The sequence below is a fragment of the Acromyrmex echinatior genome, chromosome 18, assembly GCF_024713525.1.
Source record: "Acromyrmex echinatior isolate Ae372 chromosome 18, ASM2471352v2, whole genome shotgun sequence".
NCBI lineage: Eukaryota > Metazoa > Arthropoda > Insecta > Hymenoptera > Formicidae > Acromyrmex > Acromyrmex echinatior.
In genome coordinates, this window is record NC_141869.1 from 5,348,093 (window position 1) to 5,373,911 (window position 25,819).

A 25,819-nucleotide genomic window follows, 5' to 3' on the forward strand; every position below is an offset into this window, starting at 1 on the left:
AGAGGCGCGGCATTTTCCGTGATTTTCGCGACTTTTGATTCGTTCCAAGTATATCATACGAACGCAAAGAAGCATCGGATGTCGTGACGAGTGTCTAGAAAGCGTAAGCGTGCAAATTTTTTCACTTGCAAAGAGTGTAATCTGGACGGAGTGCGAGTTTTTCGAGAAGCGATTACTGTCGCGAGTGCCGTGACGAGTGTCTAAGAAGTATAAACGTTCATGTTTCTCCATTCGGGACGCTTCGCGAACAGTACAATCTGGACGGAGTACGATTTTTCGAAAAACCGTTACGGCCGCAAGTCCCTGCGCTTGGATTTGTGACCCCCGGAGCGCTTGAGTGACGTCACACCGGCAGACTTCAGTTGAGTGAGTGGCGCAGTACCGTTAAGACGCGCGACATTTTCCGCGATTTTCGCGACTTTTGATTTCAAGTATACATATATTATACGAACGCAAAGAAGCATCGAGTGTCGTGACGAGTGTCTAGGAAGTGTAAACGTGCAAATTTTTTCACTTGCAAACAGTATAATCTAGAGTGTAAGTTTTTTGAGAAACGATTATGGTTGTGAGTCCCTGCGAGTTTAATTGTACGGTTTTGCAATTATCGGTTGATCGCGTTTTAATTTTAGAAATGATAATGAGATTGTAGGATCGGAGCTTTCACGCATTAGTACTTTTCCACTCTCACGCCGAATGATCTAGAATGATTCGGAGTCCTTGCGAATTACGCAGAACACAATATGACGCGCGGCATGATGGGACGTGCTATACATTATGATTCAAACGACAAACGATTATTTTTTGTGATTTTTAAGATGAATATGGACTTCTCTCTTGTATCCGCAAATCATATTATCACAAATGGATATTAAAATTTTGATACAGTATGTTCACTCGAACGAAATAGCGAATCTACTACTTCGAACAGTTGAATGTGACGATTAGATTTACAAGTAAGAATTAAGTCAATAAATGCTAATTAAAATGTTCAATCAAAGTAAGCTATATTACTTTATCCGGTTTAAACACTGATAAATCGTGTTAGCTTATTCGCCGAGCGATTGAACATTTTAGTTGGCATTAATTGATTTTTAATTAAAATTCTTACTTGTAAATTCAATCACGTTAATTGCTTGAAATAGTAGACTCGCTATTTCGTCTAATTTGGACACACTATCAAATTTTTGATACTCATTTGTGATAATATGATTTGCGGATACAAGAGAGAAATCCATATTCATCTTAAAAATAATTGTTTGTCGTTTGAATCGTAACCGGTAACGTATAACACGCCCCACTATGCTGCGGTCACACGTCATTGTGTTCTGCGTATTTTGCAAAGACTCCAAGCGATCATTCGGGTAGAGACGTGTGAGTGGTATTGATGCGTGAAAGCTCTGATCGTACATCTCGTTATCATTTCTTAAATTAAAACGCGATCAACTGGCAATTATAAAACCGTACAATTAATATTCACGATTATAGAATCATATATAGTTAAAAAATTTTTCGCGATTTATATACGTAAAACAAAAATCGAAGTATAACAGGAATAAATTACTATTTCGATATATCTATAGGCAATAATTATTTTCTTAATGCTCTTAATGTTCTCTCTCTCTATTTTCTTAATTTTTGCATATCAAATATATAATTTATCAATTATCATTTTCGGATTAATGATACTGTAGAAAATGTCTGATTGAAGTAATTTTAAACAATTTTAGACAAAAGAAGAAAAAAGGACTCTTTTTCCAAAAAAGTGTAAGTAAAAGAATGTTTTTTGTAAATTTTGACTTTCTGAATATAATAAAATTATTAAAAAGTTTATGGCGTTTGAAAAATATCTCGAAAATTGAGCAAGAGCACTGAAATTTGAATAAATAGGCCATGTTCATGTTTCTTTTTTTAAATATATATCTCAAACGTTACGAACTTTTTAATAATTTTATCATATCCAGAAGATCAAAATCTACAAATAGCACTTTCTTTTATTATTACATCTTTTTTTCTGTAGCCTAAAAGATCGCTCCTTTTTTAATCCTTTTGATATTCAGTTACAATAAGACGCGGATGTGCAAAAAATTATACGCCACATCGTATAAGAAATAATCGCTTTCGTCATTTCTTGGTATTTGCCGGAATCGGTCTCGATGCGGGAATTATAAACATAGTGTATACACTGCATAGCCAAGTGTATACACTATACAACGTTCAACGGTTTTGGGAGAGGTCATTTGCTAATTGCCTGTATTGTAACGTTAGCGCCCCTTCCCCCTCCATGTCGTTGCGTAGTGCGTACACAGTAGAGCCGTCTAAGGATCCTCGACCCAAAGATAGTTGTAATTGAGTCGTGAACCGTGTCGTAATCGTCAGTCAACGCACAACGTTTTACTTAACTTACGACTACGACTTACATTCCACTCGCAAGTTACGGTTATCTTTGTACTTAGCCCCTAAGGCCATCATTCGAACAGAAACGTGCGAGTGGAGAATTACTGGCGTGAAAAGCTCTGTGTCTCGCAACCTTTGTCGTTCCTTGAAATGCAATTTCGGGAACAGTTAACAATTATAAGATCGTGCGATTAATTAAATTCACGATTCAAAATTTATAGGCCGAAAAATATAATCTTTTCTCGTTTCACAAGACCGTCTTAATGTTTTAAGGCGCTAATAAACTCGTTGCGTATTCCCGTATTGTATGTTGAAATTTTAATACAATAATACGTAAGTAGGGATTGTTAGTTAAAGATAATGATTAATATCGAATCTGTGAATAATCGAAAATGCCGTACAACAAAGTGTTGTGCAAGTATAATAAACTGCGTTTTCGCGAGTGTAGTGTTTTGTGCAGTCGGCAACTATGGAATCTGAGAAAAGGACGCCAGGAGGCATCGGGCGTCGGCGGAGCAACTATTGAGTAAGCAAAAATTCATTATTTCGTCTTATATTGTACTTGTAGATTTAATTGAGGAGCAGACTTTCAAAATGCGTTTTACAAAATTTAATTTTTTTTAATTAGAGTAACATAATATTCACTGTTGAAGACTTACATTATAAACTACTCTGAGATATTCAGGAAAGCATTTTTTCGTCGTTAATTTATATACCGAAAAAGCATAGATATTTCGAAGTGCATTATGTTTTTTTTTATTAACTAGAAACGAATAAAATGCATTTGTTGCAATTGTAAAATAATATTTGTAGCAATTGTTAAGCAATTCTGTTTATAATATTTCACATTCTACTGATTAACATTGTAAAGTGCATAGTTTTCTTGTGTGCATTGTTTCTTTCTTTCTTGTTTTTTGAAAAATTTTGAACATAACGCATTTTGAAAATCTGCTCCTAAATTGTTGATGATTGATTATATTATATTTGTATAAAATGATAATTTTTCGGAAATTTATTTTAAATATTGCTATAAATTGTCTATTTGTGTTTTACAGATCGACATAGTGCTGTAACTCCACTGCTCCGCATCGTTTGGTGAGTCAGAATACTTTTTATTTTAATGAGATAATGGATTTGTGAAGAGGGAGGAATTACAGATCAATGTAACACTTCATAAATTCATTACTTTAAAATGGATGAGCTAGAACAAATTAATATTATTATTTAATCCTGAAATATGTAAAAGCAATTGATGTATGTTTATGCATACTATAATGGGATATACTATAATGAACTCATAAAATAGAGTTTATTATAATGATGCATCATTTATTGGAACATTACGTATACAATTTGGTATATCACAAACAGAATGATTACCAAATAATCGCATGAAATTGATACAAACATAATGCAGACAGTACAGAAAATACAGAAATGATGGGAAATATTTCAAGATTAAATATAATGTAAACCTCTCTATACAAAGAAAGATATATATACATTTAATTTTTTTTACATATATATATATTATATATATATATATATATATATATATATATATATATGTATGTGTGTCACAAGTACAAATTAAAACAATAGAAAATAGAAATATTTTCTAATTACATGGCATATTCTAATTTGTAGAATAAAAAAGTTGAATCTATTGATCTATTAATCTATTAATCAAATTATTAATTGATCTATTAATCAAACTAATTGATCTATTAATCAAATTATTAATTGTTTTTATTACTATAATGGACTAATTTTAATCTAGTCTATTATAGCATAATTATTCATAAATATTTATTAACATTTTATTAACGCTTTATTTGTCATTACTTGAAACAAAACAAAATAAAATAAAGGCAAAATAAATATTTCATCACGAAATATAATTTTTTAAATGTATATTATCTTAAAGTTGATTAATTACATGTCTTTTTGCAAATAAATTATGCTTTTCTTACCAATATACAATATCTGTTTTATTTTTTATTTATTTAATATACTGATATCGTATTTTATCGTATTATATTTAAAATAATGATTAATAATTGTAAATATGAAATGTAACTATAAAATATGCAAATATAAAATATGTGTTCTTGACAATATCAGGACAATAACGTAACAAAAATCTATTTATGCTTTTGCATAAATAGACGATACTAGGTTTCATAGTTGCAAACTCCTGGGGAACGCCGCGCATATAGTTATTAACGCAAATGTGATGCAAATGTATTTGTACTCGCTTCAATATAGATCTAATGGTATTAAAATCAGTAGAATCGATGAAATCGTTTGTTATAGATATACACACATAGTTTCCTTGATAACTTGTTAATCAGTAAAATCTATTATTTTGCATCAATTGAAATGCATTTCGTAATGCCATTGCATTTCTGTTTCAAAAATTATGCTAAAGGATGTGCATCGATAATATGATGTTCTTTTTTATCATTTTTAATCAGTGCAATGTCATGTAGTTGAAATAATAATTTTATATAAATCAGGTTTTACAAGTTTTATATAAAGGTGATGTTAAAAAATATTAAATTTTTAAAAACGTTGACACCTGCAGTAAAATATTGGGAAATTATATATTTTATTATTGTTAATTAATCGCGATAAATTTATAAAAATGATTAAATCATCAAATTATCCATCAAATTATGTAAGTAATTTGAATTATAAATTTCGAAAAATGTTGTCAAGGTTTACATTTGTAAATTGAGTTTTCTTAGAATTATTTCTTTGAAAAATAAATTTAAGATAGAGATAATATTAAATATTACATTTTCGTAAACAAGCTTCTTCAAACATGAATTATTTAATTTGCACTTTTGCCAGATGCAACAATTATCGATATTAAAAAAAGATTCGTTATTATGAAGTGATGATAAGCGAGAATAGACCGAAAGAGCCCGCGATGAGAGTGAGAGTAATACTTAACTTATAAATCTTTCACTAGGAATTATGCTTGAAGAGAATGCCTCATTATTAAGAAAATTGCATTATTAATACCATAACGTGAATAATAAACACTCAATTATTTTTTCGTGTTTCCTTCTAAGCATTTTGCATATTTATCGCAGATATCTGTGTTTGACCTCTGCAGAACTGCTTAAACTTGTTTAACACTTTAGTGTTGAGAATTATTAATTTGTGCATTCTGCGTCTATTCAGATAGAACGTAGTTACGGAAGCTTAAGGGAGGAGCAAACGGCTCAAGTGGGATTTGATGCCGTCGTTGTGTTACAACGGGAATAGGATGCGATTGTTAAGCAGTAATAATAATGTCGATCTTGTCTGCGATGAGAGCGATAATGAGTCCGTGTCGGGCTTGCGAAAACTGAAAGAGCGTCAATTAACAGAGAACAATTAAAGTGAAATGTAATCCAGCTAAAATGCCGACATCTAGTCAGGAAAATCTGGGTTGTCTGTATTAATAATAAGAATCGAAAATTGGGAACTTATTGTTAGCGCGACAGTTATAAGAATAATCGTTATAGAAATTTACTTTAATAAAATACACTAAAAAAAAATTTATTAAATGTTTGTTTGAATAATTCTAATAAAAATAATTACTTACAGTAAATAAACATTTATTTAAAATAAAAGAATTATGAATTTTAAATAAATACATGTTTACATTTGGTAAATATTTCTTTAGTACTATTCAAATTTAATAAAATTTAGTAAATTTTTCTTCAGTGTATGATTATTTGTTATTAATTGATATAAAAATATGTTGTATAGAATAATAATGAAACTAGAAGTTTATTCTTTTTAAATTAGCTTATCCATTTTGAAAAATAAAAAATGTAGGTAAGAAGCTTATTCTTTATTGCTTCATCGGAGTACACTATAAAAGAAGAGTACAACTTCCACTTTGTCGTAACCATTTGGGGATCATTTTATTTCTGCATTATCTTATATATTTTTCTTCATGGAAATTGAAAATTAATGACACTACACTGTTAAATCTATAATAGGTCTGTTTTTTTTATTGCTGCACTTTCCGAATTGATGCACACGGTACAAAAAGCTGAAGTGAAACATATATTTGTTTCACTTCAGCTTATTGCATCATGTGTACCTAATTACAAATTTAATATATCGTTACTATACAGTGTCAAATTTAATCTAATTTGAATTCTCTATTTTAAACTGTTTAACTCTATTGATTCAGTATGGAACAATGATATATTGAGTAGAAGCAGTAACAATTCAAATTAGATTAAATTTGACATTATATTATAGATTTAATAGTGTACACTCTGGAAAAATTAGTTGAAATAAAGAATAAAATTTTTATTTATATCACTGTCATGAAATTACTATCAATCATCTGAAAATTAATTCAGAGTTGTTAATAGATTAATATGGATTGAAGCAAATAAAATTTTATATCCTCCTTTCCTTCTAAGAACTTTTCATTAAATTACAAATATACGTCTATTTCATTTAAAAAATGAATGTACATTAATTCAGCTGTAAAGAACAGATCTCGTTCCAAAATGAAAAGACATATGAAATACAGTTATCGAATATCTATTCAATATATATTCTATTTAATATATATAATGTTATGAATGTTCATAATGCATTGAATGTTCACGCATATTCAATACACACAATATATTCTGAGAGCATTGCCGCGCGATGAAACGCGAGACCGGTTTTCGGTATTTCCCGATGCGTGGAGCAGTTGCCGGCGGCGATTAATTACATCGGTATCAGTTCCTATTACCAGGAACGGCTGGCGGGCGTCGATACTTTCCGATAAAACGCGGCTAAGGTTAATATCGTCCATGGATGCACTCAGCTCTCGGCCTGGGTGACACTGATAGCGAACGGAAGCGGAAAATCGATTCGTTCGCGGCCAATGTAACCCGCCGCCGTTTAAGGGATGCACGGCACGGAAAGTAATACGGCGGATTACTCTTCTCGTGAGCGTATCGACGTCCTAATGCAATTTGCAAGTCGATGCGAAAAACGCACCAGCAACGAGCTCCCATCTCTTTGTCGAGATCTCGGAAAATCAGCTTGCCCGCTTAATAAAATAGAATCAATCTGAATATTTCTTGCAATTCGATAAATGTCGCGGCAATACTTTTTATTTTATTTATGACGCTTCGAATTTGATCGTAGAGATTAAGAAGATTCGCATTTTACTGGAATTCTTCTGGCTACGGACTACTAACTCCCATTCGTCGACAATAAGATTCTAATTTACCGTAGTGGTGCGTTGGAATTTTAACCCTTCCTCACTCTTCGTTCTGCAATGTAATATTGCGGTTCATTCTTTCTGGAATGAACTCCAATACCAACATCTTTGTTGGTTGTATAATAAACCAGCTCGCGAGACGATTAATTTATTCGGGCGAAGAAATATTCTTTTATTTCGTTTTTGTTAGTATAAATGTACATTATTATTTAAAGTCATTCTTGGTTAATATACGTAAATGAAAGTTTTTGTTCTAAAATTCAAAAATATGTTCATATTTACTTAATATAAAAACTTAATATTCAACTTATGTATATGAAGTTTTTCTAGTAATTTTTACTTTGCAATGTGATTTTTATGAATCTGATTTTATTATTAGATTAGCTATATTTAGCTAGGATTTAATAATTCCAAGTTTACAGCAATGCTAAAAAAAGTTTGAATTTTGTGATTGAGTATTTCATTATAATAGTTGGACAATTGTTCGCGACGGTCAATGTCAAACTGTTTTGGTTACAACACGAGTAGCTCGTTGAGGCCGAACTGTATCCCAGGATCGAACCGGTGGTACGCCACAGCACTTCCTTCTCGAGGTTCGCGGTTCTACGGGGAATTTCAGGTTCCTTCGCTCCGCTCCGCAGAGACCCTTGAAACGCCTCAAAGTGACCGTAGAGCGTTAGTCGAGAAGCCGGCTATATATTTTAGAGACTCAACTTTGCAGTCCAAATTACAGCAGCGTCAATTTAAAACGTGAATTTCGTATCAACTTTATGACTCTGTGATATCTGTGTCATAATTAATTTATGATATAATTAATTTACAATATAATATTCATGAAAAGAGAAGAATGTGTAATTATTGGAGTTATGTAACTTTGTGCTACAATAGAGGAAGACTGAGAGAAAAGTTTTTAATATTTTTGACTATTAATTATTTTGTACTATAATTATGATAATTATTGTCATAATGTTAGTAATAAAAAAATATAGTTGGCACCGAAAATAACTATTATATAATTATAGTTATTATATAAAAATGACTGCATGATTCAACTATAATTTGTATCAAATATTGTATTTTGATGCTAACTATATTTTTTTTTATAGAACTATACATATAATTATTATTACTAATATTATAGCAGTAATATCATAATTATAGTATTATGTAATTATAATCACAACTACTAAAATTATTTTCCCCGATGTAAAATCACTTATTCTTTTAGGGAGCAATTTAAAAAGAGAAAGAATAATTTTTAATTATTTTTTTATTATATTTATCAATGAAATAACATTACGATTTAAATTACGTGAAAGACTCTGTTATATGTCGTTTATTTTTATAGTATAAAATTCGTGGTTAGATAAAGTACTCGCGACTTATTTAACACGTTAATAAAATATATTACAAATAATAAAATACGACGGTGTTAATTTGTTATAAAGTAAGCGCACGCGTCGGAATTTATCAGTGGGAAAGGAAAACAAAAGCTCTCTGCGGCGCGGCGCGAGCTAAAGCGAGAATGAAAGCCAAAGGAGACCTAAATATTCCGCGCGCCGACGAATATTTGTGGTTCGACGAAACTCTATCTGAATAACGCTCAACTCGATTCGAATGAACTTTTCGTGCGGAAGAAGCCCGTTGGTCGGTAGAACCGTCGTGCGCACCAGGAAGTAACTTTGTCCTCTCTTACGGAGAAGTGCCGAGGCAAAACTACTTACCGAGCGGAAGCAACTTGAGGCGATCGTTGTGTTTGAGAAATTCGCTCTTGTACGTACGTCTGTGATAATGTTTCGAGATTTCCGCCCACAAAGACTGTTACGAATTTCGAAGTAGAGTGCGATACGACGACGCCTTCCGATTGTGATTTTGTTCTTTAATCTCGGATGTATACTTCTCGTTGAGAAATTGTTTCTCATACAGTTGAATTTCCAATATATGTGTATAAAATCTAAAATTGACGACTTGATAATTATATAGCAATAAAATTAACTTGTAACAGGAACACATATTTTTTGGTGAAAGTTAAAAGAACATATAAGTCCTCGGGACTCGTAAAAATTTTTTGTTATTAATTTTTGAAGCAGTTTAAAATTTTTAACTATATAAAAAATTGCAATGCATTTAAACTTATAAATATAATATAATAAATAATAGTATAATAAATATGAACAGAATAATCTATATAAATAGAATAAAATTGAAAAATAAGATTATAAAATCTAACATTCTGAATCATTACATTATTAAAAAAATGTCCTGGGTTCCAACACACCAGGACATCCACCATATGTCTCAGTTACAGGTTAATTATGCAATACATGCAGATATTGGCCAGTACTTTTTTTTTCAATTGCTGTAATGAGAATCGAAAACAAAGATTAGGAATCACGGAGGGACAATTAACGAGATAGAATTCTTATACACGGAAAGGGTGGAGTTGAGAACAATCTGGTATACGCGAACTTGTGGAGTTTAACAGATTGCTACGATGTTGCAAGTTGGATAACAACAACAGAATTTGCAGTACATTAATATGCAAGTGTGTATTACTGCAATTGTATTACTGCTGTAGGGAATTTATTGTAGAAAATTTATTGAATTTATCTGTACAAAAAATTAATCAACAAATATTATATGCAACACACGATATTGCGCGAACGTTATGCACATAATCATTATTGTTTAATTTAATGTGTATATATGAGCCTATAAAGTGATCACTATTGATGCACGGCTTACAAATAGGACGATTATTTAATCGTGTATAATCTGTAATTACTATTTTTTAATTTTTATATTTCAAAAACTACTGCTGGAAATGAAAAAATAGAATATTATTTATACATTATTTATTTATTTTTTCGAGAATTTTCTAGTTGATATTTTAATTTGCGAATATTGGGGCACCTTCTATATAATATATGATTTATACTATAGATACGTTATAAAAACAAAGTTATTATTTAGTAATTATATAAAAAATTGAATCTTTACATATAAAATTCACTGTAAATCCAAGTGTATATAGTAACTGCCTTCAGTAATATGTGCTTTCATATAAAATTCTGTGTAAAAGTAACATTATACTACATATTTAAATATGTAAATTCATTTATTATATAGTATAATATTGTCTTTGTAAGGAAAATTAAAAATTTATAATTATATAAAGACAGTTATTAGACATTCAGATATAAAGTGTTGTCAGAAAAGCGTGAGAACATCATTAACTTACAAAAAAAAAATGCAACAACTTTCATATTTTCATTATATTATATCATAATATGATAACGTCAATTTTTTAAGAAACATTGTAAGTAATATCGTTACGCTAAAGAAACATTCTCTAGAACATCATTCATGGTCATCATGTAAACGTTGTTTCCTGTCAAACTTTACGATAGTCAGCGGGATTGATCGATCGCGAAAAAGCAGCGAACCGACATCGATAAGGCCGGACACGTTTGTCACTCGAAGCCGCGATCGATTGGCCACGACGGCATCGACGACGACGAGCTGTTTGCGAAGGTTCGTCAAAAGTGGTACGACAAAAAAGAACGCGAGAACGCGACGAAAAACAACGGAAACGCATCAGTCGGAAGGAGAATCCGAAAAAACAACGCGCGAACATTGCGAACAGAACCATGAAAATCGAAGGACTGGGTCGACGAGCCGATTTCCCGAACGAAAATGAAAAAGGTGTCGGCTCGACGAAGTGATAGTAGTCGAGCAAACTGCAAACGCGTGGATACGCGGGGGTGTCGAGTTTGCCAGAGGATGCGATGAAAACTCGGACGAGCCAGACGATTAATCCCCTTTGTCATTTAAATCGGGTCCGATGCGTGTCACGCGGCCGTGGTCGCGTTGTCAATCGTTATTGGAACGGTTATCGATTTATTGCGACTCCCTCTTGTGTCGCAGACAGGGGATGCGAGGGTTGGTGTGGGAGGACTAAGGGGCGCAAGTAGTGGCACGTCGATGATAATTGAAATTCGAGTAGCGACGCTAACGGGATGTTTATGCAATAACACGGAACGATAGCTGAGTTTGAGGCGTTTCGGCTGCGCGAAGCACGTTGCAGGTTTAATATTGGATTCTCTCTTCTCGATAGGGAAACCTACCTTCTCTTTGGTGCACATCCTGTTCCTCTATTTTAATCGTCCATCATTTTCCTTTTGCACATTGTTCTCCCGTTAGATCTTAGAAGGCACGTAGCGATCTGAGCGTTTCTGAGGCACAAAAGAACTTGAAGATTATTTGATGAAATTATATTCATAACGATATATAGAATAAGGATAAATAAAAAATTACAATATTCGAATAAGTTCAAAAGAAATTTTTGAGTACTTTTAAATAATTAAAAAAAATTTTTTTCTAATATGAAAAAATAGCTTTTTTTTTATTTTAAAATTATTTTCCATACTCAAGCTGAAATAGATTTTTGAAGATCTTCATTTTGAAATTATTGAAAGGTTTAGTCTGCTTAATAATGTATTAATTTAAATATCTATAGGGTGATAAGAAAGTTTGATCACAAAGTTTTGCGTTTTATTAAATCATTACCCAAGTATGTAAAAATGACGATAAATAACGTTAGCTTGCTATCTGGATAGTAATATATTGTATATTAAAAAAACAAACTCTGGAGTGTTAGTTATATTAATCTTATTAAATACCAAAAATATTTTACATAAAAAAATGTTCATTGGTTTGTGAGGACCTATCTATTCTATTTATTGTCTCGGAGAATTTATCGTGAAAAAATGCGCAGACATTGTTGATGTATTCCTAAAATGCCTTAAAACTTATATCAAAGCTACAGATAATCATTTTGATTTAAGTTAATTTTTATTTGTGATATTTAATGTTTTATTGGTTTATTTATATTTTTTATATTTATATATATTTAACATTGAAGATATAACTCCAGAGTTTATCTTTTTTAAATATAGATTACTAATGATTTGATAGATAAAACTTTACGACTGAACTTTTTGTTATTCTATAGCAAGTGTTTTAAAATATTCAAAGTATAATGAAAATTGACGTTTAGTTCTTTATTATAAAACATTTAAGTAGTTTATCGGATTCTTGCATCTTTTAACACATGCAAATGATAAGTTAAAAATAAGAAGAAAAATCTAATTATCTATGTCAAGAAAACTTGATTTTTCTGATAAAAGTAATGCGATCGATATTACGTCGCCAGGACAATCGCAGGAATATACAATAACTATTTATAAAAATCCGATTAAGTTGCTATGGTTAGACGTTGTACCGGAAGTCGAGGGAATAATGCAAACCCGATTTCAGAACAGCAATCGAATGCTTGGTGGAACCAATCGACTTTTGAACTTTCCGGTTCAGGACTGAAACGCGTAGAGCTTCCAAGTTTCGTGCCGCGAAATCGATAGAGATTACAATAGGCTGTCTGACGTTGTTACATGAAAACTTTGCTCACGTTACTTGCTTTACCACTTCCGAGGACAAAATTTCGAAATTGTATAGCGAGACAATCTGTCCGATGCTAAATGACAAAACCTTTCGCGGTTCTTAAGTTTTTTCGCAGTAGCACAACCGAAATTAACAGAATTTTAAACAATATGTTGAAAGTTTTAATTGCGTTGATTTAAATTACGTATTTATACTGTATACTGTATATATGAAATATGTAATTTTGGAGGTACACACACACACACACACACACACACACACACACACACACACACACACACAATTATTCTTTGTAAATGAGCACACATTTAGCATTAATTTGTTAATTAAAGTTATCTCATTTATATCGTCATTAATATTTATGACTCTGTGATACGAAGAAATTATGAATCTCTCCATTTTCTTTAATCAAATAATAAAAATGGTACAGTTTATTAATTCTTAATTATAATCGTGATATTTATGATGTATTAATTATACTCGCAATAATGCTTTTCGTACACCAAGCTAGTATTCTATCAAATAATATCAGGAATTATTGTCGTATTTAAATTTGATATCTGTTTAGTTAAACCGCAATTAATTTTGTTCGAGGTATACATAATCGTTAAAATACAATACGTTGTAAAACTAATTGCAAATACTTGTTCATTGATTTTTAGCGAGCGTAGTAACCGGAATCGGACATTAGTAATCAGCGTTAATTAGAAACAAGCCGTTCCTCTCGTGAAACATGACGCGGCCGATTAAGCTCTTAAAATTTTGTAGCACCCGCGTGTCGGAAAATACCTTCCTATCTCGACATCCGTGCAGCAAGGTCCGCGATTTATGACTCGCAAGCTCCTACCCGCGTCCTATTTCTCTATCCTTCCTTTCTTATATCCTTCCGAAGTCTTCTTCGACCTTTTCTTTTCGCCCGCTGATGTCGTAAATAGCTCTTTTCTTACTCGCTTGCTAATGTAAGACAAAATTGGAAGATTATTTTCAATGGTTCTGTTGTAAACGTTGAAATATTTAATACAATAAGGTTGATGCACTTCCTCTTGACTGAAAATTCTTTGGCAAATTGTAGTTAAACTTTAGTTTTTTCCCCTATAGTTTTACTGTCAGTTTTTTGCAACTTTTAAGATTAAATAAAACCATATATTATCTCGACAAAGAAATTAATAAATTATCTAACAAAACAAAATTCTACTGCGGGATAATTATATGCAAAATGAAACGTACGAATATTAAATATATTTCGTATAATGCTAAACAAGATTTATAAGATCTTCTAATTTTAATGAGGCAATTCATTGAAGTATATGTATTAGGAATTTTTATACTAATCAAAAGGTAGTATAAAAGAAGGGCAACGAGCCAATGACGCATATATAGGCGTTGCCCTTCTTTTATACTACCTTTTGCTTATTACTACAGAGCCTTTTATATTACTTTTAATTTTATACTAATATTAACTGGATTGCATTTATGTACAGTTATTATCGCGAATAGCAAATTAATGATGCGTAGAAACTGTGTAATATACTTCGCAATGCCGCGGTTAAATTTCTTAGCAAGTAGGGAAACATCATGAGCAGAAAAACGTGCGTTCAGATAACATTTTTCGCGTAGCTGAAATTCCTTAAATACTTAGCGTAAGCTAAAATGAAGGCCTTTCAAACCTTGACCACTTTGGAACTAGGTCATGCTTGAGAGAACGTGTCTGAATAACGTCATTTAAAAACATGGTATGCGAACCGTAGCATTTATGACATGCATATTCCTGCATTATATATTCTATTTTAGCATTACATTTTCGACAATTAATATATTAATGTAAAATATAAACAACAGAATTTTACATGTGTTGACATGAAAATTACATTTCTATAAAAGTAAGTTTCTTTAAAAATAAAAGATAAAAAATAAATTTGGTAATTAAAAGATTGATTAAACAATGCATTTTTCAGGCATGACATACACGCACATTTGTGTTTATCGTTCATCTATTTCATTATTCAGGCAAATTTTATACAAAAATATGGCAACATTTTTTGTAAAGTTGCATGTTAAATCGTTTTTCGAATAAAATGGTTGATTAAAAATACCTGCGTAAATTCACTAGCGGTAAAACGGCTTTGAAAAATTGCAGTTGCGAAAAATCTGCATGTATTAGTCGCGAAACGAAAGTGGTCAAAGATTGAAATTAAATTTTACTCGACACAATGAGCGGCCTGCGATACATTCTCGCCAGAGAGCCATTAAACGATAAATCGCTTATTACCGGCAATTAATATCGCGAACAGCGGACATCCCGTTAATTCTCGTTTAAACAAGCGCCGTTTTGGTTGGAATTCATTCCGCGTAACAGCAAACTGCATTTTCCCCGGGCCATCTTGAGCTATGCTCGCGTTCATATCAGTTCGCGGATGCAGCTGCAATAGAAGCAGCAACAGCAGCAGCAGCAGCCGCCACTGCTGCCGCCGGAGATGGAGCTCGACAAAACTAATTTCTCTCGGAAGCCGACTCCTTTTGTGCACTTTTTAAAGTATTACTTCTCTTTTTCGAGTGAAATTAAAATCCTCGCATACCTCGTGGAGGGCGCGAGATAGATTCACCTATTTCCAGTGTTGCACATATAAACCAGGCTCAAAGAATGTATACACACCTTAGGCATGCAACCATTGCGACATGTCATATGTTCTGGAAACAAGAGACGCAGAAACGAACGGGGAAAAAAGCGGGAGAAAAAAGCAATTTATTATAGAATATATCGCATTTATGAAAGACAATTACAATCGTGAGGAATTGTTATGTTACAAGTTGCTGTAAATGTCGCTTTAATTTATCTTCAGATTTCTGACATAAAGAGATGTTTGTTTACGAAATTATATTACGTTAGTATAAATTCTATAAACTATAAAGTATAGTGTGAATAAAGATAAAATTATTTTACTAAAATATTAAAGAACCAAGTAAAATTAAACGTTCTATCTCTCAATCTCTCGCTCGTCGCTCATTCTCGAGCATTCATCGCGATTTTTATTAAGATCCGGGGTTATCGGCAATAATTTTTTTCTGGCAAGCAAGTGAAAAATGTTTAATCTTTCCACATACTTAATACATTTTGAAAGTCGCGGGGAAAGATCAGAATAAAGAGGGAGAGGCGACGAGGCCGCACGCAAGCTGGATACAGCACGAAGTCTGTTTTATAATGGCGTACGCCTTAAAGCCGATTTGTTGCACGCTCGTGGAGGTAGTCGCGCGAGATACGGCACGATTAAGGGTAAAAGTTTCCGTCGGGTTCGCCGCGCGGGAAGGATCTCGCGTGCACCGGATGAGCCCCGGTGCACTCTCGAAAGTGAATACCCGGGAATTACTGCCGGTTGAAGACGCGGCGCATTCTCTCTTCCTATCTCTTCTCTTCCTCCCTCTCGACTTTATCTGTCGGTTTATTTATGAAATATAAATTTCGCGTTTCGCACTGCGTACGTACGCGAGCGAGAAACCCAGGATGTGGCCGCGCCGCAGATATTTCGGGGATAATTCCCGCGGCGGATGTTTCCGAAGTTGTTGTGAGCTAACATTGGGGGATGAGAGTTGCTGCACCGGTATGATATCGCCTAACTCGACGCGTGGCATATTGCTTGAGTAATATTCATATGCTCAAATGCAATCGTGTGGATGACGCGATGCCGGCTGTGCTGTTTTAACGTACCTATACATATTTTATTCCTTCTTCTTTTCCCCTCGATTGACAATCACTGAGATTTTTAGTTTAATGCTCAGCATTATTTCAGCATCATTTCAGCGAGTTCAATTTTCGAGATAATCAATATGGTAAAACGTATGTTATGCATTTTCATTGTCACGTTTTATCGTTCAAGCATAAATATAATGCCTTTTCATGTACGCATATTTAACATCGAAATCTGAACTCACTCACAAATCATTTGGAGTTTAATGATATAAAAGTACAATTTCTATATTTTCTCATTCATACATTAAACGGGTTAATCCATAAAACGGTTTAATGCATATAAAATAAAATATTTTCTGCTTATTTGTAAAATATAAAACATCGTATAGCTTCATTATTGCGAATAATCAATACAAATAATCGATGTAAATTGTGATCGCAATTATGTCTTTACGAGATTTGCTTTTCCCTGGGAAAACATGGGAAAACCACCAATCAGCGAGCTGGTTTGTTTCGCCCGTAATCAGTCGAATAAACAGATCCAATTACTGTCTTAATGCTAGCACGGTTTACATAGAAAGGGATAACGACTCGCACACCGGCACTCCGCATTAGAGATGATTAATCAATTATGGACATTTAAAACCGAAATCATCAAAATGCTAATTTTCGCAAGCTCGCGTACTATGCTACGAGTTCATTTGCTTAAATCAACCACATGAAAGTTCGACGTTGGTATTTGTAACATGCAATTAGACATAGCGGATTTACTTATTATAAATATATTATCTTCTGTTTGTGTTTTTTTTATACTTAAAAATGATTTATCTTAATCTAATTACATAGTTATATATTGTAAATAAAACAAAAGAACTAAAATTTATATTTTCATTTATCTACATAAATTTTATACTAGTGATTAAATTTTATGGCTATATAATAAACTTTCGGTTATGTTCCGCATACATATTTTTTATTTGAATTAAAGCAATTTATTAAATTGGAAATTACAAATTTTTTATGATCATGACACATAATAAAACGATTATATTTTATCAGAAGGATCGAAAAATTATATTCGCGATGTATTTTATGAATGATTCTAAAAATTAAATTTTCAAACTTTCTCAATTTTTTTCAAACTATGCTACTGTAATCATAAAATGTAATCTATTCTTTTTTTAATCAATATTTATTTTATTAAAATGTGTGAATTTTTTATCATGAACTGAATGTTAAATTACTAATTAAATTTTTATTTATATGTCGAATTTAAAAAATTTTGATTTTTGTTTTTTTTTTAAATGTCTTGTGTTTTTAATCATAATTGATTTATTTTCGGTTTTAAAATAAATAAATTAATAAGATCTGCGAATATAATTTTGCGATGAAATCACGATAAATATCGGCATTGTCACCACTCATATCACGCTTCAAGTTGCAAAGTATTTCACAACAATTCCTCAGTAGTGAGACAAAAGGCTGAATCGTTTCTTTCTTTCGTTGTTATACATTATATAAAAATTAATCTACAAGACGAATATGACAATGATCGATCGATGACGCGAAGAAAGTCATGCTTCACTTTTCTAATTATCACTTGAGACCAGGCTTATAAACAAGTCGACCATAATTTCCGAACTTTTGAAGTTGCTTGATAACTTCTTATACTCAACCCTTCTCCGATCTGGTTTAGTCGATGCGGATCGACATGATATAATATCTCGGACGTTCCTTATCCTGATGGGGGGAAAGACGTGATCCCGTTGTTGGGCTGCTGAGGGCTGACCTGAAGCTCATTTAGCTCCTTCTGATTAAACCCGAGTCAGCACAATGTTTACGCTACCGGTGCACTCCTCGTTCCTTCCACTTCCGGCGTTCTCCATTATTCGCGAGATTACTCATTTTCCGAGCAATTTAACTCCTCAAAATTTACGTAAATGCGTTCGCGCGCGCTCACTTGCAAACTTCATTTTCATGATATTCACCGTAATACTCGATTTAATATACAGTGTACCTATCTGCTTTTGATTGCGACAACGAACTACACGTCATACTGTTTATGAGACAATTTGCCCCCTTGCTTTTTCTCTGCCTGCTCTAGAATTATTTATTTCTTGAAGAAGGAAAATCTTTCAATGCACGGATTTATCTCGGTTACGTGCCGTGCTATTTTCAGTTCTTTGCGAAATTTGCGACAGGTATTTTCCGGAATGAGGAAATAGTAATTTTCGTAGATGAAATTGAAGTGAGAAATTTTTCGTCCCGTGAAATAGAGAAATTGTGGCATTTTTTAAAACAAAGATACAGAGAAGTATTAATTATATTAATATTATATTAGGTGTTGGAATTAATTCGTAGCGTTTTACAAGTGATGGGAAGTACTTTCATTAATGTATTTTTTAATGCTCATGTGAAATAAATAACATTCTTTCATTAAAAAACGCTACGAATTAATTCCAACACCTAATAATATAAATTTTGGTTTAATCGTGCCTTACAAAATTGTAAACGATTTTTTTAAATTAATGATTTAAATTGTTAATTTAATTGTAAACGAAAAATTTGATAACAGAAATTCTTCTCTCTCTTAATAAAAGAGCTTTTTTGTATCAAGATCATTGATATTATTAAAAATTATATATATATCATTTAAGAGAATATTTATTAAGATATAAAACAAATATGATAGCATTCTATTTACGCTTCTTTTAAATGACTAAACTGATATTTTAAAAAGTGTATTTTTTTCTTATTTTTATTTTAGACATTTTAACATAATTAATAGAATTATTTATGATAAACGATTGAATAAGCGGAGAAAGCTGATATACTGATAGATAAAACTTTGGCGAGCTATAGAGTTTCTAAACTCTCTGTACGTAATCTCGTTGATTAAAAGGGAAAACTATCGTATTTCTCATTGAGTTCAAATGTTTGCTATTACTGTCCATAATTAGACTACGATTGGGTTATTGTGTCGCAAACAGTATTTATAGCATAATTAGAATATACACGATAAGCTAATGCATCTATTATAATACATGTATCTTTTTGACCTGAAATAAATCCCGCCACACATAGTTAATGAAATTAAATAGTTAAAATTAAAATTGTAATTTACAGACACATGTTACGCATTTTCAACATATAAAGATAAATAATTAATATAAAAATAAAACAAAAATGGTGAAAATGTTTTTCCGCTTACTTTGAAGTAATAAAATGCATTTAATTTTTTATCCGCTTTATGATAAAATTATATATATTGTGAAATTTTAAATTCTGTTTAAATTAAAATGCAGTTTCAAAATAGAAAATTGCAGCGCATTGTTTTTATTTTTCTTGTTTGTGGCAATTTGCATTTGAAATTTTGTTTTTGGCAGACTCTGATGGAATAAACGCGAGATTTCCGGTCGAGAGAGAACTGTCCGCGAGTGTGACGGATGAGGTGTCGGAATTTATCGAGAAGTAAACGCAGGAATGACGTAATTGAAGACTAGAATCGTTGAAAAGATCGACGAACCATCGTCGGTCTCGTCGATCTCATCGTCGTCGTCGTTGTTGTCATTCCTTTTTTTTCTGGCTGCATTTCGATTCAATTGAAACATTAACTAATTCACGACGTCGTGTTTTTCTGACGGCAACGTCGCCGATTTATGGATGACAGAAAGAAATAAAAACAAAAGATATTTTTAATCCGGAAATATTGCAATTTCTCAATCGTAATTAAAGCGTCAACTAATTCGACGTGATATTTAAAAAATTTTTTTTCTCATTGTCTTTGACACTTTGAGAAATATTTGAAGAATTATGAAGATTCGATTGCGCTATGTAATAGTTGAGGATTAATCTTTTTATATTTATAATGAAATTATGGAAAAGCGAATAACGTAAAATCTTTGCGTGCGAACACATTCTGAAATATTAGTCATCAAAGTTTGTTCGGCAGAGAAAAATATCAATACGTGTGAGAATATATATTAATTTTATCAGCGTATTTTCTCAAGCGGAATTTTATGCCGTTTCTTATCGATGCGCAGGCAGTTATTGGAAAGAATCCGGTGATTTATTACTCTATTCCTGCTCGAATGTTCCAAGGGTCAAGTACGAAGGGAGAAACTAAGGCGGAATTCTTCTTGGCAAGGGATGTTTATCGGGAATGTTTTTTTGGCTATCACCAGATTTACTTTTCTCGTATAAATTTAGTCTTTGTGAAATAGATCTTTCTAATGCTTCAAATGTACCATTGAACAACATTAAAACTTTATATTCAATTATGTAGATAGTAATTTGAATCTGAAGTTTTATTGTCTTAAAAAAATATTTGCAAACGGTTGTGTATTTAAAAGTGTACTTTTTTCCCAAGAAATTAATATTTTTAATTTTTTAATAGTAATTACGGACATTAATAGTAATGACGGATTCAAAATTTTAAGATTTATCAGACATAAATATCTCTTAAAACTTAAATAAATATTATTTAAATTTTAAGTATTATTGATTTTTGCGACAAACGTGAGAAAGGAAATCTTGAATCCAAAACCAGCGAGTGAGAAAGGAATCAAGAATATTTTTCCACTAACTGCCGTGACGCATGTCAACTCGACGACTTCATCGTCGAGAAAGCCGTGCCGGAAGTCGTACACTCCAGCTTCACCACACGAGTTCCCCATAGCGTTAAGAATTGCATTTGCTGCCCCGTTTCCCTGCGCCGATTCCCCAGCGGAAATCGGACTCGATAAAATGTGGAAACCCTTGAAAATTTCATAACGTTCCATGCGTTTCGCAGCCGCATTCCTTGAGGACGAGCGTCTCTTTTCCATAGCACTCCTTGCAGAGATGTTTTGAAATGTTTCTGTTACTCGTGACACACTTAGAATTCTATAACATATTTTATATGAATGGATAGCCGTTCTTTTCATCTTAACGTTATATATTTGGTTCTCTATAAAATTATGTTTTGCAATAAGTCTAATCTGTTTATTTTTTATATTATGCTACAATGCAAAATTTAAAATCATATAAAATTCGATTTGCTCTTATTTTCTAGCTTTCTAAATTATTTTTTTTTATGTATTTAGCCATTAAATAATTACTACAAGTACTAAATATCTAATTACGAAAAGTATTTCTTTCTCCAAATATTTTTTGTCAATTATCGAAATGGTCTGCGATATATGTGTATATAAATTTGATTCATAGAAATTATTTGAAAGCTGATTCACTTGAATGATCGTGGTTCAGAATAGAGTGAGGATATGAAATGACAGGATTAGGAAAGCAATACGCAAAAGCGAAAACAGTGAAGCGCTCCCTGGATTCGATGGCCTGAGAGCGTCCGTGTGACAATGAGAAATGTTACGGCTACTGCGCATATCTGCGACATGAACTATTTACGAAAACTCGTATCTTACGCATAATGATATCTATTGGAAAAACATATATGTGTATTGGATAAGAATTGATGCACGTAAACCGGCAATATATAATATATGACGTAGTTTTACATTGTATGTGAATCAATAATAGAATTTCTCTATCGATGAAATAAAGAAAAAAAGATAGTGGTTTGTTGGAACAAGCGAAAAGCTATGTAGGTGGACCATTCAAATATATATTAAATATATAACACATAGTATAGTTTATACGATATCTAATCAATTTTTGCTGTTTTGTTTATAGCTCGAAAATTATTGGAAATCTTGGGAAGATATTTTTGCATAAGGATTCTTGACTCTAATTAATCTTTAAACGTTGCGTCATGAACTCTTATGTCCATGCACAATATTTCACTTTTTTACTATCGTGTTTTACAAAGTTTTCACTAAAAGTGAAATCGAGATAAAATCTGTATAAAATTGCTCTTTGTTATTCGAAGGATGCAATATTTGAAACGTCGTACATCATACATAAATTCGTATAAAAATATAAAAATTTTTATTATTTAAAATTCGATATAGATACTTGGACTCCACACGGAAAGACTGAAATGTTTAAAAAAGTAGATAGATACAGATCTGAAAATAATTGTATTGGACCATCAAAATGATTATATAAAATGCTCAAACGACAATACTGCAAAAAGTTTTAACGTTTCTCAACGAATTTTAGTATAATTATTTTAATGGTTGAAATAAAATATTATATTCTACATAATTATTTTGATGGTCGAAATAAAATTATTTTTAGAATAATATATATAAAATATCTATAAACAACTATATGTAAAATTTTTAGATATTTTAGCAAAACCTTCCACGCATACATTGACTCAACGGAGTTAAAGCGTCATACAATAGTCATAGGAACTCGTACAACTTCGTCTTGCAGAAATACCATTCCGATTCTATACGCGTGAACTATATCGTTGAGCTTCTTATAAGACCTCGCAAAACCTATAATATTTCTAACTGTGCCTCATTCTCATTCCGGCGACGCATATCATTTAATCGCCATTAACTTCCTTGCGACTCCGATCATAATGCGAAATAACGCTCGTTTGAGCGGAAATGTACCGCGGCCACGATGGCATCTTTCTACTGAAGAGGTACAAATAAGCGAACGTAAATATCGTGGCAGCTTAAATCGCACATGATCGCGCATGAATTCGCGTTTTACTCTGGGATTCGTCGCGGAATGCACCAAAATCACCGTATTATGATAATCTATCGGCCATACGGTTCCTCGATACGCTGCTTCGGATCTATCTGTCTCAATTTATAGCAGGGGTTATCGCCAGACAGAGCATGAATCGGTGCGAGAATTCTGCCGCGTGATTATTATGCCGCGTGATAGCTTCGGTGAGCACATTTGACCATTCAACGGGTAAATTTAATTCTGTAATTTTGCTGGGTCTCACCGCGATGCTTGCTTAATGATATTGCAATTTTTGTTTTGAAATTTGCTGCAGTGCAGAATCGGTGCGGATTAAAAAGATACTATTAAAAGGGGGGGGGGGGGCAATTGCGAATTTAGCTCGTTGCGGGTTCGTGCATTTTGGTAACAATGAACGTAACAAGCTCGGATTAAAAGATTGAACGTTTGTGCAATTATTATTTAGTAATATGCTTTTTTACGTCCAAATAATTTTATAGGAAAAATGAATAAAGCTTGGAAAGAGCAATAGCGTGAAATCTCATTGAACCTTCGCTTCGTGTGCATCGTATATATTAATCCTGTCGATTCTTTATATAGATCGTGCTTCGTTCGTCGATATACACCAAAATGTCCATTGAATGCACCGGAATCACCGTATTATGGTAATCGATTGCCCATTTGCTTCCACGATACGCGTCTTTACGTTCTTTTCGAATCATGCAAGCATGTTATGATCGAACGTCGCCGTAATGTTAACAAAATTTCTATGGATCACAGCGTGGCGAATGTGCGTTCGACCGTGGAAGCCCCGTTGTACTGCATATATTACATTTACTTTTTTTCGTGGTGATATATTTATAAATATCCCTTTTGAGTTAACGCAGCGTTAATGAATAAAATACAACAATTGTTAATTTCATCTTTCGGTATATATATTTAATTTTTTTCGAAGATATAAATCATACAAGAATTTTACTGAATGCTGATTTTTATTAAACTATTAATTTACCACTGAAATGCAGAAAATAGAAAATTGACGTGCACATGAAAAGGTTTTCTGAAGTATCTAAAAATTTAACTAGCCAATCTGAAAATAATTTTATTGGAACATCAAAATGATTATGTAGCACGCTCAAGCTGGTTGTTCAAGTGACAAATTGTTTACTACAGCATTGCTCATTATGTTTCTACGTAATTGTTTCTACATATCTCGATAATCCAACAAAATTATTTTTAGTTCTAAATCTATCTAAATTTACAAATTGAATGATACTTCAACAAAACCGTTTTGTCCATGTAAACGAGGTGAAATATCATTTTCGAAACTATCAAATCTAAAATGTATTCTTGTTGATTATATTATTGGACAAAAACATATTTTTTTTTAATATTGGAAAACTAGATTTTTTAATAGTTTTTTTGGATGATAAATACTCCAAATTCAATCATGTCACAATTTTGAGAAAGTAATTGAAATTACAAACAGGAACTATTTTCACGTATTTTATATATTTTATAATTATGGTATGTATTGTATTGGAGATGTTGTACAATTAAATTTAAGAATGTTAGACTTTCATCCCTCAAACGGATTTTTCAGTATCGGCTATGATTAACAAGATTGTTGATTAAATATAGGATTTGCAGAAAAGCTCACTTAACAACATAATTAATTTTGACTGTAATAAAACTTCTCCAACATATCGTAATTCTAATATGATAAAATACATAATAAACAGCCCTTTTTGCAATTTTAATTGTAAATTTCTTAAAATTGTGACATAATGAGAATTACGAGAAAGGAGAAATTTGGAAATTGAATTCATATTCATCATTCAAAAAAATCGTGGAAAATAATTAGTTTTGTTCCAGTATGTTTTTTGTCGAACAGTTTTATCATTAAAATTATATTATATTTAACGCAGTTAGTAAAAGCACTAAGAGAGAATATGTGAAGAGAGAGAGAGAGAGGAAGGGGGTTTCTAATCAGTTTGATTTTGTGTCGAGCCATTATTGTTGTCACCATAACTTTGATACAAATTGCGCCTCGAACGGAAAACTCGACGGAAGTCTCGTCGTCCATCGTTTATTCGTGGACTTCGAAGTCACGTAGATCCGGCAATAAAACTCGCGCTGGAGTAAAGCCGCCGTTTTACTCTACTTCCTCCTAGAACACTTCCTTCGAGTTAGCGGAACTCTGAGAATTTCGACAGGCACGACAGAAGTGGTAAGCGCCCGTTGCGCCGCGGTGAACTCCTTTCGAAGCCGAGTAGTTTATTCGCGTTTCCTGTGTTATGAGAATTTCGACGTACGTGATAATGGCGAGTGACTTCATTGGTCGAGGAATACATCCGACTCTCTAAGTTTCACGTTCGCGATTGCGTTAGTTTCGCGATTGCGAAACACTGTCCGAGAATTTGCTCTCTAACGAGGATGTTTGCAAC

The 25,819-nt window shown here is 32.4% G+C and overlaps 1 protein-coding gene across 1 annotated transcript in view; it reads left to right on the forward strand.

The window, feature by feature from the left end:
- Positions 1-2,786: 2,786 nt before the first annotated feature.
- LOC105144851 (nephrin) overlaps positions 2,787-25,819 on the forward strand; it is a 275,992-nt gene continuing 252,959 nt past the window's right edge. Inside the window, exons 1-2 of the mRNA XM_087415783.1 lie at positions 2,787-2,920; positions 3,450-3,489. The gene's annotated coding sequence lies outside the window, so the exon portion shown is untranslated. The remainder of the gene's footprint in view (positions 2,921-3,449; positions 3,490-25,819) is intronic.